The sequence below is a fragment of the Oncorhynchus keta genome, chromosome 17 (genome assembly GCF_023373465.1).
Source record: "Oncorhynchus keta strain PuntledgeMale-10-30-2019 chromosome 17, Oket_V2, whole genome shotgun sequence".
Classification (NCBI taxonomy): Eukaryota; Metazoa; Chordata; class Actinopteri; order Salmoniformes; family Salmonidae; genus Oncorhynchus; species Oncorhynchus keta.
Genome location: NC_068437.1, coordinates 54,321,182 through 54,333,138, shown reverse-complemented (window position 1 = coordinate 54,333,138; position 11,957 = coordinate 54,321,182). Strand labels below are relative to the sequence as shown.

At 52.6% G+C, this 11,957-nt stretch overlaps 2 long non-coding RNA genes and 1 pseudogene across 2 annotated transcripts; 1 reads left to right on the top strand and 2 right to left on the bottom strand.

Moving 5' to 3' along the window:
- Positions 1–688: 688 nt before the first annotated feature.
- Positions 689–2,210, bottom strand: LOC127908360 (uncharacterized). The gene is made up of 3 exons (XR_008067019.1): positions 2,113–2,210; positions 1,133–1,360; positions 689–1,050 (listed from the first exon to the last, which is right to left on the bottom strand). It is a non-coding gene; the product is annotated as an uncharacterized LOC127908360 (long non-coding RNA).
- Positions 1,355–2,562, top strand: LOC127908361 (uncharacterized). The gene is made up of 2 exons (XR_008067020.1): positions 1,355–1,487; positions 2,162–2,562. It is a non-coding gene; the product is annotated as an uncharacterized LOC127908361 (long non-coding RNA).
- Positions 2,563–2,806: 244 nt separating this feature from the next.
- LOC118396079 (1-phosphatidylinositol 4,5-bisphosphate phosphodiesterase zeta-1-like) overlaps positions 2,807–11,957 on the bottom strand; it is a 43,830-nt pseudogene continuing 34,679 nt past the window's right edge.

Genomic DNA, 11,957 nt, shown 5'->3' with positions numbered 1-11,957 from the left:
CCTTCCTCCCTCCCATCCAGCTTTCCCTCCCTCCTCCCTCCCATCCAGCCTTCCTCCCTCCCATCCAGCTTTCCCTCCCTCCCAGCCTTAGTCAGTCCCATCCCCAGCCTTAGTCAGTCCCTGTCCCAGCCCCAGCCTTAGTCAGTCCCTGTCCCATCCCCAGCCTTAGTCAGTCCCTGTCCCACCCCAGCCTTAGTCAGTCCCTGTCCCAGCCCCAGCCTTAGTCAGTCCCTGTCTCATCCCCAGCCTTAGTCAGTCCCTGTCCATCCCCAGCCTTAGTCAGTCCCTGTCCCATCCCCAGCCTTAGTCAGTCCTGTCCCACCCCAGCCTTAGTCAGTCCCATCCCCAGCCTTAGTCAGTCCCTGTCCCATCCCCAGCCTTAGTCAGTCCCATCCCCAGCCTTAGTCAGTCCCATCCCCAGCCTTAGTCAGTCCCATCCCCAGCCTTAGTCAGTCCCTGTCCCATCCCCAGCCTTAGTCAGTCCCTGTCCCATCCCCAGCCTTAGTCAGTCCCAGTCCCATCCCCAGCCTTAGTCAGTCCCTGTCCCATCCCCAGCCTTAGTCAGTCCCTGTCCCATCCCCAGCCTTAGTCAGTCCCTGTCCCATCCCCAGCCTTAGTCAGTCCCTGTCCCATCCCCAGCCTTAGTCAGTCCCTGTCCCATCCCCAGCCTTAGTCAGTCCCTGTCCCAGCCCCAGCCTTAGTCAGTCCCTGTCCCATCCCCAGCCTTAGTCAGTCCCTGTCCCAGCCCCAGCCTTAGTCAGTCACTGTCCCAGCCCCAGCCTTAGTCAGTCCCTGTCCCATCCCCAGCCTTAGTCAGTCCCTGTCCCATCCCCAGCCTTAGTCAGTCCCTGTCCCCAGCCTTAGTCAGTCCCATCCCCAGCCTTAGTCAGTCCCTGTCCCATCCCCAGCCTTAGTCAGTCCCATCCCCAGCCTTAGTCAGTCCCATCCCCAGCCTTTCAGTCCCAGTCCCATCCCCAGCCTTAGTCAGTCCCTGTCCCATCCCCAGCCTTAGTCAGTCCCATCCCCAGCCTTAGTCAGTCCCTGTCCCATCTCCAGCCTTAGTCAGTCCCTGTCCCATCCCCAGCCTTAGTCAGTCCCTGTCCCATCCCCAGCCTTTCAGTCCCTGTCCCACCCCCAGCCTTAGTCAGTCCCTGTCTCATCCCCAGCCTTAGTCAGTCCCTCTCCCATCCCCAGCCTTAGTCAGTCCCTGTCCCATCCCCAGCCTTAGTCAGTCCCATCCCCAGCCTTAGTCAGTCCCTGTCCCATCCCCAGCCTTAGTCAGTCCCATCCCCAGCCTTAGTCAGTCCCATCCCCAGCCTTAGTCAGTCCCATCCCCAGCCTTAGTCAGTCCCTGTCCCATCTCCAGCCTTAGTCAGTCCCTCTCCCATCCCCAGCCTTAGTCAGTCCCTGTCCCATCCCCAGCCTTAGTCAGTCCCTGTCCCATCCCCAGCCTTAGTCAGTCCCATCCCCAGCCTTAGTCAGTCCCTGTCCCATCCCCAGCCTTAGTCAGTCCCTGTCCCATCCCCAGCCTTAGTCAGTCCCTGTCCCATCCCCAGCCTTAGTCAGTCCCATCCCCAGCCTTAGTCAGTCCCATCCCCAGCCTTAGTCAGTCCCATCCCCAGCCTTAGTCAGTCCCTGTCCCATCCCCAGCCTTAGTCAGTCCCATCCCCAGCCTTAGTCAGTCCCACCCCAGCCTTAGTCAGTCCCTCTCCCATCCCCAGCCTTAGTCAGTCCCATCCCCAGCCTTAGTGTCCCATCCCCAGCCTTAGTCAGTCCCAGTCCCATCCCCAGCCTTAGTCAGTCCCATCCCCAGCCTTAGTCAGTCCCATCCCCAGCCTTAGTCAGTCCCTGTCCCATCCCCAGCCTTAGTCAGTCCCATCCCCAGCCTTAGTCAGTCCCATCCCCAGCCTTAGTCAGTCCCTGTCCCATCCCCAGCCTTAGTCAGTCCCATCTCCAGCCTTAGTCAGTCCCAGTCCCACCCCAGCCTTAGTCAGTCCCTGTCCCAGCCCCAGCCTTAGTCAGTCCCTGTCCCATCCCCAGCCTTAGTCAGTCCCTGTCCCATCCCCAGCCTTAGTCAGTCCCAGTCCCAGCCTTAGTCAGTCCCTGTCCCACCCCAGCCTTAGTCAGTCCCTGTCCCATCCCCAGCCTTAGTCAGTCCCAGTCCCAGCCTTAGTCAGTCCCTGTCCCATCCCCAGCCTTAGTCAGTCCCACCCCAGCCTTAGTCAGTCCCTGTCCCATCCCCAGCCTTAGTCAGTCCCATCCCCAGCCTTAGTCAGTCCCATCCCCAGCCTTAGTCAGTCCCTCGTCCCATCCCTTGCCAAGTACCTCAACTCCACCATGACTTCATCCACAGAGTTGAATGCAGAAACGGAACTCCTTCGAGTCACTATGCGTCAATACTTCAACAATTGAAATACCCTTACTTTGTACAGTGCCTTCAGAAAGTCCCAGTCCCATTGTCCTGCTGATCTATATCACTAGATCTATACCACTAGTTTCCGTACAATACTGTATATCAGACTTGTTCTATGACAATAAATCAGATATCTATATCATACTGTACCTACATCCACTTTTAATTACTTGCTGCTTCCTGGAACTAGCCAAGGGCCTTTATCAATGCTGAGCCTGGGTAATGGAGAAATGAAGTGCTAGGTATGCCACACATGGAGACGTCCTAGGAAGATTCTAGGGGGTTTCTAGAAGTACCAGACGAAGACAAAGAGATGCTGAATCCAGGCTGAGATGCAATGGTTAGGTCCTGGAGAAGGAGAAGCTCTAAGAAGGAGAAGTTATCAGATGGAGAGGTGCTAGGAGTACCAGATGAAAATGAAGAGAGAAGCTGGATCCAGGCTATAGCCCTCTCTAGACAGGAGAGGAACCCAGCGGTACCCTGGAGAGATGGGAATACAAGCACATGCAACTAATGGATACGATGTCTCAATACAAAGGATGCTGCCTACCTGCCTTGAAAGGAAGCATCCTTGTGGATTGGAACACAGTCCATGTCACTGTTCAGGCCTGATTATGTCAATCACTCATGACTGTGTGTTCTCTCTCTTTACCCCTCTCCCTCGCTAACCCTCTTCCTCCCTCGCTAACCCTCTTCTTCCCTCGCTAACTCTCTTCCTCCCCCTCCCTCGCTAAACCTCTTCCTCCCCATCCATCTCTTCTTCCCCTCCCTTGCTAACCCTCCCCTTCCCTCTCTAACCCTCCCCCTCCCTCGCTAACCCCCTCCCTCGCTAACCCTCTTCCTCCCAATCCATCTCTCCCCCCCCCTCCCTCGCTAACCCTCTTCCTCCCTCTCTCTCCTTATCCTCCCCCTCCCTCTCTTCCCCTCTTCCTCCCTCACTAACAATCATCCTCCCCCTCCCTCTCTCTCCTCATCCTCCCCCTCTTTCTCTTCCTCTCTCTCCTCTTCCTCCACCTCTCACCTTTCTTCATGCTGATGAAGGGGATGGTGTACTGTCCTATAAACTCAGAGGTGAGTCCTGTCTGGTCTCTTACAGTGAAGCGGATGAGGCTGAGGTCAGGGACAGAGATGGTGAAGTTCATGGCTGAGTCCCAACGAGGGCTCAGAGCTGTGGGAGGAGCCAGAACAGTTACTATTTCCACCCTCAAACTCCCCAAATCCCCTATGAAAATCCACTCAAAGCCCCTATGAATAGGTGAACTCTCTATCTCCCCTCTTGTCTCCACCTAGCAGTCCATGTCTGGGTGATGTGTTCTAAATAAGATGAATCACTGTTCGTTTACATCGAGGAAGTGCTCGGGCTTTAGAACACGCTAGGTCCAAATGAAGGGTGATACGTGGCCAGGGGATGTAAACGCCTCTATAGAATAACGACTATCAAAACAACCTAGGGTGCGATATGGCACCCTATTCCTATATAGTGCACTACTTTATACCAGGGCCCTATAGAACCCTGTTTTCTATATAGTGAACTACTTTAGACCAGAGCCCTATAGAACCATATTCCCTATATAGTGGACTACTTTAACCCGGGCCCTATAGAATATTCCCTATATAGTGCACTACTTTAGACCAGAGCTCTATGTGGGCCCTGGTCAAAGCAGGGCCCTGTGAACGAGTAAGGTGCGACTATATCTGATGCTATCAAGAAACAATTAGACTCTTGAGTTGCGTCTTTAACACTCCGTTCAGGAGTTCATTATCGCTGAGGGCAGATGAAAGCAGACAGAGGAGATTGAATGAGACATGTCCTGAGGGCAGATGAAAGCAGACAGAGGAGATTGAATGAGACATGTCCTGAGGGCAGATGGCAGATGAAAGACATGTCCTGAGGGCAGATGAAAGCAGACAGAGGAGATTGAATGAGACATGTCCTGAGGGCAGATGAAAGCAGACAGAGGAGATTGAATGAGACATGTCCTGAGGGCAGATGAAAGCAGACAGAGGAGATTGAATGAGACATGTCCTGAGGGCAGATGAGCAGACAGAGGAGATTGAATGAGACATGTCCTGAGGGCAGATGAGCAGACAGAGGAGATTGAATGAGACATGTCCTGAGGGCAGATGAAAGCAGACAGAGGAGATTGAATGAGACATGTCCTGAGGGCAGATGAAAGAGAGGGCAGATGAAAGCAGACATAGGAGATTGAATGAGACATGTCCTGAGGGCAGATGAAAGCAGACAGAGGAGATTGAATGAGACATGTCCTGAGGGCAGATGAAAGCAGACAGAGGAGATTGAATGAGACATGTCCTGAGGGCAGATGAAAGCAGACAGAGGAGATTGAATGAGACATGTCCTGAGGGCAGATGAAAGAAAACAGAGGAGATTGAATGAGACATGTCCTGAGGGCAGATGAAAGCAGACAGAGGAGATTGAATGAGACATGTCCTGAGGGCAGATGAAAGCAGACAGAGGAGATTGAATGAGACATGTCCTGAGGGCAGATGAAAGCAGACAGAGGAGATTGAATGAGACATGTCCTGAGGGCAGATGAAAGCAGACAGAGGAGATTGAATGAGACATGTCCTGAGGGCAGATGAAAGCAGACAGAGGAGATTGAATGAGACATGTCCTGAGGGCAGATGAAAGCAGACAGAGGAGATTGAATGAGACATGTCCTGAGGGCAGATGAAAGCAGACATAGGAGATTGAATGAGACATGTCCTGAGGGCAGATGAAAGCAGACAGAGGAGATTGAATGAGACATGTCCTGAGGGCAGATGAAAGCAGACAGAGGAGATTGAATGAGACATGTCCTGAGGGCAGATGAAAGCAGACAGAGGAGATTGAATGAGACATGTCCTGAGGGCAGATGAAAGCAAACAGAGGAGTGAATGAGACATGTCCTGAGGGCAGATGAAAGCAGACAGAGGAGATTGAATGAGACATGTCCTGAGGCAGATGAAAGCAGACAGAGGAGATTGAATGAGACATGTCCTGAGGGCAGATGAAAGCAGACAGAGGAGATTGAATGAGACATGTCCTGAGGGCAGATGAAAGCAGACAGAGGAGATTGAATGAGACATGTCCTGAGGGCAGATGAAAGCAGACAGAGGAGATTGAATGAGACATGTCCTGAGGGCAGATGAAAGCAGACAGAGGAGATTGAATGAGACATGTCCTGGAGGGCAGATGAAAGCAGACAGAGGAGATTGAATGAGACATGTCCTGAGGGCAGATGAAAGCAGACAGAGGAATTGAATGAGACATGTCCTGAGGGCAGATGAAAGCAGACAGAGGAGATTGAATGAGACATGTCCTGAGGGCAGATGAAAGCAGACAGAGGAGATTGAATGAGACATGTCCTGAGGGCAGATGAAAGCAGACAGAGGAGATTGAATGAGACATGTCCTGGGTTTTTTCGAAGGGATGTTTTAAAACAGACAGAAACACGTGTTATTGTTCACTCAGACTTCAAATGATGGAAATGCTTCACAAGCTGTTAATGAAATGGTCCACATTGACCTGTGAATAAGTGATATTCTTGAATATGCAAATACAACTTTTTATATAATCTCCAGTAGCAAAAATCTAAGTCACAAATGACATTACTGCACTGTAGGTATAGTGTATACGTCTAGTGTCCTCGCTTGGCTCTCTTTTCTTTCCCTCTCTAGTGAGAGCAGCCTGTCCTCTCTCCTCTCTAGTGGGTACAGCCTGTCCTCTCTCCTCTCTAGTGGGTACAGCCTGTCCTCTCTCGTCTCTAATGAGAGCAGCCTGTCTTTTCTCCTCTCTAGTGAGAGCAGCCTGTCCTCTCTCCTCTCTAGTAGACCCTGTCCTCTCCTCTCTAGTGAGTGCAGCCTGTCCTCTCTCCTCTCTAGTGGGTACAGCCTGTCCTCTCTCCTCTCTAGTGGGTACAGCCTGTCCCTCTCTCCTCTCTAGTGGGTACAGCCTGTCCTCTCTCCTCTCTAGTGGGTACAGCCTGTCCTCTCTCCTCTCTAGTGGGTACAGCCTGTCCTCTCTCCTCTCTAGTGGGTACAGCCTGTCCTCTCTCCTCTCTAGTGAGAGCAGCCTGTCCTCTCTCCTCTCTAGTGAGAGCAGCCTGTCCTCTCTCCTCTCTAGTGACCCTGTCCTCTCCTCTCTAGTGAGAGCAGCCTGTCCTCTCTCCTCTCTAGTGGGTACAGCCTGTCCTCTCTCCTCTCTAGTGGGTACAGCCTGTCCTCTCTCCTCTCTAGTGAGAGCAGCCTGTCCTCTCTCCTCTCTAGTGAGAGCAGCCTGTCCTCTCTCCTCTCTAGTAGACCCTGTCCTCTCCTCTCTAGTGAGTGCAGCCTGTCCTCTCTCCTCTCTAGTGGGTACAGCCTGTCCTCTCTCCTCTCTAGTGGGTACAGCCTGTCCTCTCTCCTCTCTAGTGAGAGCAGCCTGTCCTCTCTCCTCTCTAGTGAGAGCAGCCTGTCCTCTCTCCTCTCTAGTAGACCCTGTCCTCTCCTCTCTAGTGAGTGCAGCCTGTCCTCTCTCCTCTCTAGTGAGAGCAGCCTGTCCTCTCTCCTCTCTAGTGGGTACAGCCTGTCCTCTCTCCTCTCTAGTGAGTGCAGCCTGTCCTCTCTCCTCTCTAGTGAGAGCAGCCTGTCCTCTCTCCTCTCTAGTGAGTGCACCCTGTCCTCTCCTCTCTAGTGAGTGCAGCCTGTCCTCTCTCCTCTCTAGTGAGTGCAGCCTGTCCTCTCTCCTCTCTAGTGAGAGCAGCCTGTCCTCTCTCCTCTCTAGTGAGAGCAGCCTGTCCTCTCTCCTCTCTAGTGAGAGCAGCCTGTCCTCTCTAGTGGGTACAGCCTGTCCTCTCTCCTCTCTAGTGGGTACAGCCTGTCCTCTCTCCTCTGTAGTGGGTACAGCCTGTCTCTCTCCTCTATAGTGAGAGCAGCCTGTCCTCTCTCCTCTCTAGTGGGTACAGCCTGTCCTCTCTAGTGAGAGCAGCCTGTCCTCTCTCCTCTCTAGTGGGTACAGCCTGTCCTCTCTCCTCTCTAGTGAGAGCAGCCTGTCCTCTCTCCTCTCTAGTGAGAGCAGCCTGTCCTCTCTCCTCTAGTGAGTGCAGCCTGTCCTCTCTCCTCTCTAGTGAGAGCAGCCTGTCCTCTCCTCTCTAGTGAGAGCAGCCTGTCCCTCTCCTCTCTAGTGAGTGCAGCCTCTCCTCTCTAGTGGGTACAGCCTGTCCTCTCTCCTCTCTAGTGAGTGCAGCCTGTCCTCTCTCCTCTAGTGAGTGCACCCTGTCCTCTCCTCTCTAGTGGGTACAGCCTGTCCTCTCTCCTCTCTAGTGAGAGCAGCCTGTCCTCTCTCCTCTCTAGTGAGAGCAGCCTGTCCTCTCTCCTCTAGTGAGTGCAGCCTGTCCTCTCTCCTCTCTAGTGAGAGCAGCCTGTCCTCTCCTCTCTAGTGAGTGCAGCCTCTCCTCTCTAGTGGGTACAGCCTGTCCTCTCTCCTCTATAGTGAGAGCAGCCTGTCCTCTCTCCTCTCTAGTGGGTACAGCCTGTCCTCTCTCCTCTCTAGTGGGTACAGCCTGTCCTCTCTCCTCTCTAGTGAGAGCAGCCTGTCCTCTCTCCTCTCTAGTGGGTACAGCCTGTCCTCTCTCTCCTCTCTAGTGAGAGCAGCCTGTCCTCTCTCCTCTCTAGTGGGTACAGCCTGTCCTCTCCTCTCTAGTGAGAGCAGCCTGTCCTCTCTCCTCTCTAGTGGGTACAGCCTGTCCTCTCTCCTCTCTAGTGAGAGCAGCCTGTCCTCTCTCCTCTCTAGTGAGAGCAGCCTGTCCTCTCTCCTCTAGTGAGTGCAGCCTGTCCTCTCTCCTCTCTAGTGAGCAGCCTGTCCTCTCTCCTCTCTAGTGGGTACAGCCTGTCCTCTCTCCTCTCTAGTGAGTGCACCCTGTCTAATGAGAGCAGCCTGTCCTCTCTCCTCTCTAGTGAGAGCAGCCTGTCCTCTCTCCTCTCTAGTGGGTACAGCCTGTCCTCTCTCCTCTCTAGTGAGAGCAGCCTGTCCTCTCTCCTCTCTAGTGGGTACAGCCTGTCCTCTCTCCTCTCTAGTGAGAGCAGCCTGTCCTCCTCCTCTCTAGTGGGTACAGCCTGTCCTCTCTCCTCTCTAGTGAGAGCAGCCTGTCCTCTCTCCTCTCTAGTGGGTACAGCCTGTCCCTCTCTCCTCTAGTGAGTGCAGCCTGTCCTCTCTCCTCTAGTGAGAGCAGCCTGTCCTCTCTCCTCTCTAGTGAGTACAGCCTGTCCTCTCTCCTCTCTAGTGAGTGCACCCTCCCTCCTCCTCTCCTCTCCGTACAGCCTGTCCTCTCTCCTCTCTAGTGAGTGCAGCCTGTCCTCTCTCTCTCTAGTGAGAGCAGCCTGTCCTCTCTCCTCAGTGAGTGCAGCCTGTCCTCTCTCCTCTCTAGTGAGTGCAGCCTGTCCTCTCTCCTCTCTAGTGAGTGCAGCCTGTCCTCTCTCCTCTCTAGTGAGAGCAGCCTGTCCTCTCTCCTCTCTAGTGAGTGCAGCCTGTCCTCTCTCCTCTCTAGTGAGTGCAGCCTGTCCTCTCCTCTCTAGTGAGTGCAGCCTGTCCTCTCTCCTCTCTAGTGGACCCTGTCCTCTCTCCTCTCTAGTGGACCCTGTCCTCTCTCCTCTCTAGTGAGAGCAGCCTGTCCCCTCTCCTCTCTAGTGGACCCTGTCCTCTCCTCTCTAGTGGACCCTGTCCTCACCTCTCTAGTGAGTGCACCCTGTCCTCACCTCTCTAGTGAGCAGCCTGTCCTCTCTCCTCTCTAGTGAGTGCAGCCTGTCCTCTCTCCTCTCTAGTGAGTGCAGCCTGTCCTCTCTCCTCTCTAGTGAGTGCAGCCTGTCCTCTCTCCTCTCTAGTGAGAGCAGCCTGTCCTCTCTCCTCTCTAGTGAGTGCAGCCTGTCCTCTCTCCTCTCTAGTGAGTGCAGCCTGTCCTCTCTCCTCTCTAGTGAGTGCAGCCTGTCCTCTCTCCTCTCTAGTGAGTGCAGCCTGTCCTCTCTCCTCTCTAGTGAGTGCAGCCTGTCCTCTCTCCTCTCTAGTGAGAGCAGCCTGTCCTCTCTCCTCTCTAGTGAGTGCAGCCTGTCCTCTCTCCTCTCTAGTGAGTGCAGCCTGTCCTCTCTCCTCTCTAGTGAGTGCAGCCTGTCCTCTCTCCTCTCTAGTGAGTGCAGCCTGTCCTCTCTCCTCTCTAGTGAGTGCAGCCTGTCCTCTCTCCTCTCTAGTGAGTGCAGCCTGTCCTCTCTCCTCTCTAGTGAGTGCAGCCTGTCCTCTCTCCTCTCTAGTGAGTGCAGCCTGTCCTCTCTCCTCTCTAGTGAGTGCAGCCTGTCCTCTCTCCTCTCTAGTGAGTGCAGCCTGTCCTCTCTCCTCTCTAGTGAGTGCAGCCTGTCCTCTCTCCTCTCTAGTGAGTGCAGCCTGTCCTCTCTCCTCTCTAGTGAGTGCAGCCTGTCCTCTCTCCTCTCTAGTGAGTGCAGCCTGTCCTCTCTCCTCTCTAGTGAGTGCAGCCTGTCCTCTCTCCTCTCTAGTGGACCCTGTCCTCACCTCTCTAGTGGACCCTGTCCTCACCTCTCTAGTGGACCCTGTCCTCACCTCTCTAGTGGACCCTGTCCTCTGTCTGATATACAGAATCGTGTCTCTCTGTCCTCTGTTCTTTCTGAGGTCTCGTGTCTCTCTGTCCTCTGTGTTCTTTCTGAGGTCTCGTGTCTCTCTGTCCTCTGTGTTCTTTCTGAGGTCTCGTGTCTCTCTGTCCTCTGTGTTCTTTCTGAGGTCTCGTGTCTCTCTGTCCTCTGTGTTCTTTCTGAGGTCTCGTGTCTCTCTGTCCTCTGTGTTCTTTCTGAGGTCTCGTGTCTCTCTGTCCTCTGTGTTCTTTCTGAGGTCTCGTGTCTCTGTCCTCTGTTCTTTCTGAGGTCTCGTGTCTCTCTGTCCTCTGTGTTCTTTCTGAGGTCTCGTGTCTCTCTGTCCTCTGTGTTCTTTCTGAGGTCTAGTGTAGCCTACTGTAGTTCAAGGATGAGCCCTCTACTTCTCTCAAGGCAAACCAGACAGTGCATCCCAAATCATACCCTATAGCCTAAAGTGCACTACCTGGACCCTGGTCAAAAACAGTGGACTACATAGGGGAAAGAGTGCACTTTGGGACCCACACTGTGCCTTTTGAAGAGGCTAGCTCATCAGCACATTTCGCCCTCGGAAGCCCAAGAGCTGTCGGCCCGGGAATTGGATTCACGGGGAGAAGAATTAAAGTTTTATAAAGTGGTTTCCTAGGGCAGGAGACTGGTCTCTATGAGTATGGGTTCTGACTGTAGATTCAAACAGTACTTTGAGATCACAGCTAGTCTGCTACTCTGTACACTGTATCACTCTGAGACTTTGTAGGTTGAGCCCATTTTTTTCTTCCAGACATTGACTGTCTATTTCCAGACATCGACTGTCTATTTCCAGACATTGACTGTCTATTTCCAGACATTGACTGTCTATTTCCAGACATAGACTGTCTATTTCCAGGCATTGACTGTCTATTTCCAGACATTGACTGTCTATTTCCAGGCATTGACTGTCTATTTCCAGGCATTGACTGTCTTTCCCAGACATTGACTGTCTTTCCCAGGCATTGACTGTCTTTCCCAGACATTGACTGTCTTTCTATTTCCAGGCATTGACTGTCTTTCCCAGACATTGACTGTCTTTCCCAGGCATTGACTGTCTTTCCCCAGACATTGACTGTCTTTCCCAGACATTGACTGTCTATTTCCAGGCATTGACTGTCTATTTCCAGGCATTGACTGTCTTTCCCAGACATTGACTGTCTTTCCCAGACATTGACTGTCTTTCCCAGACATTGACTGTCTTTCTATTTCCCAGGCATTGACTGTCTTTTCCAGACATTGACTGTCTTTCCCAGACATTGACTGTCTTTCCCAGACATTGACTGTCTATTTCCAGGCATTGACTGTCTATTTCCAGACATTGACTGTCTATTTCCAGACATAGACTGTCTTTCCCAGACATTGACTGTCTTTCCCCAGACATTGACTGTCTATTTCCAGACATCAACTGTCTTTTGACTGTCTATTTCCAGGCATTGACTGTCTTTCCCAGACATTGACTGTCTATTTCCAGGCATTGACTGTCTATTTCCTGGCATTGACTGTCTATTTCCAGACATTGACTGTCTTTCCCAGACATGACTGTCTTTCCCAGACATTGACTGTCTTTCCCAGACATTGACTGTCTATTCCCAGGCATTGACTGTCTATTTCCAGACATTGACTGTCTTTCCCAGACATTGACTGTCTATTTCCAGGCATTGACTGTCTTTCCCAGACATTGACTGTCTTTCCCATTGACTATCATTTCCAGACAGACTGTCTTTCCCAGACATTGACTGTCTTTCCCAGACATTGACTGTCTTTCCCAGACATAGACTGTCTTTCCCAGACATTGACTGTCTTTCCCAGACATTGACTGTCTTTCCCAGACATTGACTGTCTTTCCCAGACATTGACTGTCTTTCCCAGACATTGACTGTCTTTCCCAGACATTGACTGTCAT